This window comes from Ornithodoros turicata, chromosome 3 (genome assembly GCF_037126465.1).
Source record: "Ornithodoros turicata isolate Travis chromosome 3, ASM3712646v1, whole genome shotgun sequence".
Lineage (NCBI taxonomy): Eukaryota > Metazoa > Arthropoda > Arachnida > Ixodida > Argasidae > Ornithodoros > Ornithodoros turicata.
In genome coordinates, this window is record NC_088203.1 from 67,064,931 (window position 1) to 67,070,652 (window position 5,722).

At 42.2% G+C, this 5,722-nt stretch overlaps 1 long non-coding RNA gene across 1 annotated transcript; it reads right to left on the reverse strand.

Moving 5' to 3' along the window:
- Positions 1-1,376: 1,376 nt before the first annotated feature.
- Positions 1,377-5,237, reverse strand: LOC135387246 (uncharacterized). The gene is made up of 2 exons (XR_010420974.1): positions 5,125-5,237; positions 1,377-1,730 (listed from the first exon to the last, which is right to left on the reverse strand). It is a non-coding gene; the product is annotated as an uncharacterized LOC135387246 (long non-coding RNA).
- Positions 5,238-5,722: the final 485 nt, after the last annotated feature.

Consider the following 5,722-nt stretch of genomic DNA (forward strand, 5'->3'; position numbering starts at 1 on the left):
TTGGCATTACAATTGGCAATATAATTGGTTTTAATAAATACATTTCAACTTGTATTTTTGTGTATGACTTCTCTTTGCATGTATATGCATGTTATAAGCACACAGGCAGCCCTGTGAGCCATGAAAAAAATTTTGTGAGTGAAGTCGGCCCAGACAGAAAAATTGCGAGTGAAGCCGGCCCAGGTGTGACAGTCGCATCACTTGGCAGGGTTGCCAGTGTGCATGTCCTCACTTGCATGTATATTGTGTACCACACAACTGTTGTAGCGGGAAAAAAAATTACGAATGAATTCGGCCCAGGCGGAAAAATTGTGAATGAAGTTGGGCCAGATGTGACGGTCCAAGCGCTTGGCTGGGATGGCAGTGTGCATGTCTATACTTACATGTAAACCACTCACGCGCCAGTGGAAAAAGAAATTGCGAGTGAAGTCGACCTAGGCTGAAAAATCGCGAATGAAGCCGGCCTAGGCGCGCATCGCTTGGCCATGTCCCGCATGTCGCGCATGTCCCTACTTGCATGTAAACGGTCCACATGCCACCTGAAAAAAAATGCGAACGAAGTTGGCTCTGGCGGAAAATCACCAAAGAAGTCGGCCCAGGGTAAAAAATGCGCAACGATAAGCGCACGCACAGCCCTCCGCCCCACCAGTAAGCGCGCGAGAAACCCTCCACCGGAGCGCCAGCCACCGCGCGCGGGAAAAATTCGTAAGTGAAGTCGGCCCAGGGGACAATAAAATGTGTTTTCCAGTGATCCTGTTTTTCCTACGGCCCCTCTCTATACTACTAAGGCTCTCTTGCACACCATGATTGCACACTGCAGTCATATTTTTGTGCGAATGTACAGGGCGAATTTAGCGAAGGTTACACATTGTGATCGCGTCGTAAGAATAGAAGCTGACGTGTCTGGAGCTTCAAACATTTCAGACGGATAGTTATTTGCCTGAAGTTTTATCACATTTTTTTTCAAATGCCGTCAATTCGTAGAAAAAAAAATAAAAGCAACGCCAATTGCCGCCTAATGCATTTCCCATGGCTTATATCAACTGCACACAAATATGTTTTTCTCGGTCTGCTTCGCATTTTTATGGTGTGAGAATTTGCTTTGCTTATAACTATTTTTCTACAAAGTGATCGCGTTTGAAAAACTAGGGATAACACTTCAGGCAAATGACTATCAGTCTGCAAAGCTCAAAGCACCACAGACGTTGTCGTGTATTTTTACAGCTCGATCGAGGTGTGTAACCTTTGCTAAATTCACCTTGTATATCCCATGGCTTCCGCTTCTAATCTGTACTTCTCATGGCATGTTTTTCGTTGAACCCTTCCATGCTCCTTTAACGACACACATATATGCATATATGAGTAGAAGCAGGAAGAAAATTTAAAAAGTGTAGTTATTGAACACCTGTTACATCTACCCTACAAAACAATCTTCCTGCTTGCTATATTGCTACTCAGAATCTGAGGAGGATCTAAAGGAAAATGTCTTTCAGAGCCCACAAAATTTTTGTGGGAGGAATCGAGTCAGCGAAATTCCGTTTTCCGCATACTGTCGTTCAAGATCAGCGATGGCACAATCCTTGGTTTCCCATTTCTTTCACCTGTGTCTCCGCTGCGAGCCCGCCAATGCCTGTCGGACAGACATCCTCTGGGTAGACTCCACCCTCCTGAGGACTTCAAGGCAGGTGTATATGTTTGAGTGGGCCCTCTTCACGATGTTCTTTATTTTTCTGTATTCGGTGTAAAAAAAAGACAAGATTATTTTGCATGGTTGTCTTTGTTCTGAAAATATCAACTCTCACCATGCAACTCGGGAAACACAGTTTACAGTTTGGAAAATTTGCTCACAATTTCTTTGATTTTCCTGTGCATGTGTAACCTGTCAATAATAATAATAATAATAATTTGTTTCCGCAGGACTATGTGGGGGTAGTTGTGTAAAAAAAGACGTGAGACCTGACGGGCCCACAGCTCCCGTTTAATTTTATTATTATTATTATTATTATTTTATTTTACTTTCACGATATTGTGGGGCAGACAGGGACAAAAAGCTCCAATGGAGCTTGACGAAAGGTCCCTGTCACCTACAGCATGACAGCAATCACTTTATCATAAACACTAACTGACATGAGAAAGAACAAGCACAACTGAAAATCACATGATCACATGGGCAAAACTGAAAAAGAAAAAGCATATGGCCACATAGGCAAAAAACACAGTAAGAAACACCGCCGAAAAATCGCATAACCAGTTCATTAGAATCGAGTCGTGGACGCCTAAAAAAATAATGCTTTTAGATGCCGGTTTGATGGCACAACCGTATCGCCGAGAAAACCATACTCATTTAGCAAACGGGGCAAAATGTGTGATACGCTTTGTGCCCCGTAACATGTGCGCAGTCTCGGGTATGACCACATGGCATCTTTCCTGGTACAAAAGGACCTCGTTTCCGCCGAGAGGTTCACGAGAGACAAGAGTCCATTACTATTATTTTTAAGTGCATTCCTGTAACAACACAAACATTTATAATTTAGAAAATTAGTGGCTGGAACTATTCCGTACTGCTCGAAGCAGGCTTTAGTTGACTGCCCTATGGCACGCATAAATATATAAATATATTTTGTATTGCTTGTAAGGTTCCTTGATTTGAAATGGTTGTGCTGCCCCAGACCATATATGACAGTAGTTCAGCGTTGACAGGAATAACGCATTATAGAGCATTACTTTCGTACGAGTTGGTAGCACGTGTCTGAACCTGAACACCCTTCCAGTGGCACCTGCAAGCTTACCACAAATATGATGGATATGTATATCCCATGACAGCGACTCGTGGAAGTACACCCTAAAACTTAGCACTACCAGTGATCTCAACATTTGACGATCCCAGTCTCAGAATGCACGTCATTTTCAACACGTTTGTTTTTGGCCCTAAAGATGATTGCCTTAGTTTTATTGGGGTTTATACGGAGCATGTTCTTTTCTGTCCAGCGACTTATATCGGTAAGCACGTTGTTTCCCCTGTGCACTAAACTTTCTATATCATGTCCTGTGATAAGTAATGTTGTATCGTCCGCGTAGAGAATGAAATCTACGTTACTGGAAACAGTTACTATGTCATTTATATATAGAATAAACAGGAGTGGCCCAAGGATACTTCCCTGGGGCACTCCACTAGGGATTCTTCGTGGTTCTGATATGTTTGCTCCTAGTGCTACCTTTTGACTCCTGTTATTCAGATATGAGGAAAAAAGCTTATTTGGTAGCCCACGGATACCATAACCTTTTAACTTGGACAGGAGAATCTTATGGCTTAAAAGGTCAAATGCTTTTGTGTAATCCAGAAATATGGCTAACGTAAGCAACCTATTTTCAATATTACAAATATTTCTCTCCTTAGCACTCAAATGTGCAAGTTCTGTTGAGCGCCCAACCCGAAATCCGAAGTGTTCCTTTGCAACAATATCGTGTAGTATAAGGAACGACAGCAACCTTTGATACATTATTTTTTCGAGTATCTTTGAAAACACAGGGAGTATTGAAATCTGTCTGTAGATTGAAAATAAATTTTTGTTCCCACCTTTGTACAGTACAGTCACCCTTGCTATTTTCATGCGGCTAGGAAAGGTGCCAGTACACAATGACATATTATAAATATGCGACAAATATGGCACAGGTACAGGGGTAATTTGAATTCCATCAATATCAGGACTCTTGCTACCTTTTAAGCCTCTAACTATTTCGACAACCTCAGATTTCTCTGTGGGCGAAAAAAACGCGGAGATTGTACTTGTATTGCAAGGAATTATGTTCTCTTCAGTTCGATTTGTCGAAAATGAAGTTAGAGGATACGCGTTAAAGGAATCAGCCAGTTCACTGCCACTGATGACTCTACCGTTTACAGACATGGTATCTGGAACATTACTTGTGTTTCTTCCATGGCGACCAAGTAGCCCATTTAGCGTCTGCCATATTATTCGCGAATCATTTGTGCCAAAGAATAGCTGACTGTAATAGTCCGCTTTAGCACGCCTCAGCTCATTGTTGACTGTGTTACGAAACAGTTTGAATGCATGCAGATGTTCGTGTGATCTAGTTTGTAAGAATTTTTTATATTTTTTATTCCGTTTCCGAATCATCTTTAGTATCGCTTTGGTTACCCAAGGCTTCCTTATTTTTTTATTTGTGACATGTTTTTGTAATGGGAATACAGCATTATAACTATCTAGAAACTTAGACATAAATGTATTGTATGCTTCCTCGCTGTCATGCATGTGCAATATTTGCTCCCAATCTGTAGACTGTATAGCCTCCCTAAATATCGTAAGAGTGGCTGGTGTTATACTTCTGCTCCAGATCCCTTTGTATTCGTTTTCAATAGGCGTCGTTTTTGTAAACATGAATATGGGCATGTGATCACTAATGGCCGCATTAATGACTCCACTAGGGGCAAGTAGTTCATGAGAGCAGTTTGTTATAAACAAAAAAAGTCTAAGAGTGTTGAAGTTGTCGGCGTAATCCTTGTCGCAACATCAATCACATTATACATACCATGTACCTGCAGGGTGTGAGTGAACTCTCTTTGTAGTCTTGACGGCGTCAACATTGAAATCGCCACACTGTACAAGTGTCAGCGCGTGATCATTTACAAAAGAATACAGTCTTTCAAGGATTAGCAGGAGAGGCGATGTATCCGCTTGAGGTGGGCGATACACAACACTAAAGACGTACTTTTGGTACTTCAGGGTCAACATTTCATATTCGGGACATGTAACAGAAAACTCTTCCAGAATTTCACATTTTTTGTGTTTATCTAAAAGAATTGCAACCCCTCCGCCTCTTCTGCCCTTCCGATTTAGATAAAAATGAATTATTAGCTTCATGAGTAAAAAGTAAACAGATTCCTTCTCGCACCGTGTTTCTGAGATGAAGAGCACATCGATGCTATTCTGCAATTGAGCAAGGAGTGATTCAATTTCATCGAACTTGCCTCTTATCGATTGCGCATTGAAATGAACACACATGAGTTCTGGAGTCATGGAATGCCTCTAAGTGACTGGAGCAGTCACTGGAGCAGTCGGCAGCAATATAAGCAAGAATATAGGTTCAATAAACACAATTTCTCACCTAGAAAGGTACCGATAGAGTATTAGCACAGCGTATGACTGCTGCAGAGTGCTTCGTCGATCGTCGTGCTTTTATCGAAGAGTAGCTGGCTTGATGTCGATGACGACAAGGTTGCGCCGTTCTCGGGAAGCATTTCTTGTGTAACCTTTGCAATGTCAACTTGCGTAGCGAGACTTGCATCACCTGCTGGGATGTAGTTCCGTAGCCGGGCTTATGGCTTTTTTAAACAAACGGAAGTAGACATCAAATAACGGATGATTTTACTAGAAAGATGAGAAAATTACGGATGAAATAAAACAAAAAGCAACGTCGTATAATGTACCAAACATACAAAAAATAAATTTTATCGCTCGTTTCTTCGAGGCAATCCGCCATCTTGGATGAGGACTTTCTGACCTAACCCGAGGCACAGTCTCGACGCCCGCACCGCCTAGTGCGCGCCTGGGGGGGGGGGGGGCAGACCCCCCCAATCTGTAGAACCTATCTTAACCTAACCTCACTAAAGTGAGGTGATTTAGCCCCTTACCTTTCGGAAGATGACAAGTTTCGAATCCGTTAGGCTTAGCACTCCCGTGTTTCTCCAGCGCTAAAAGTGCGG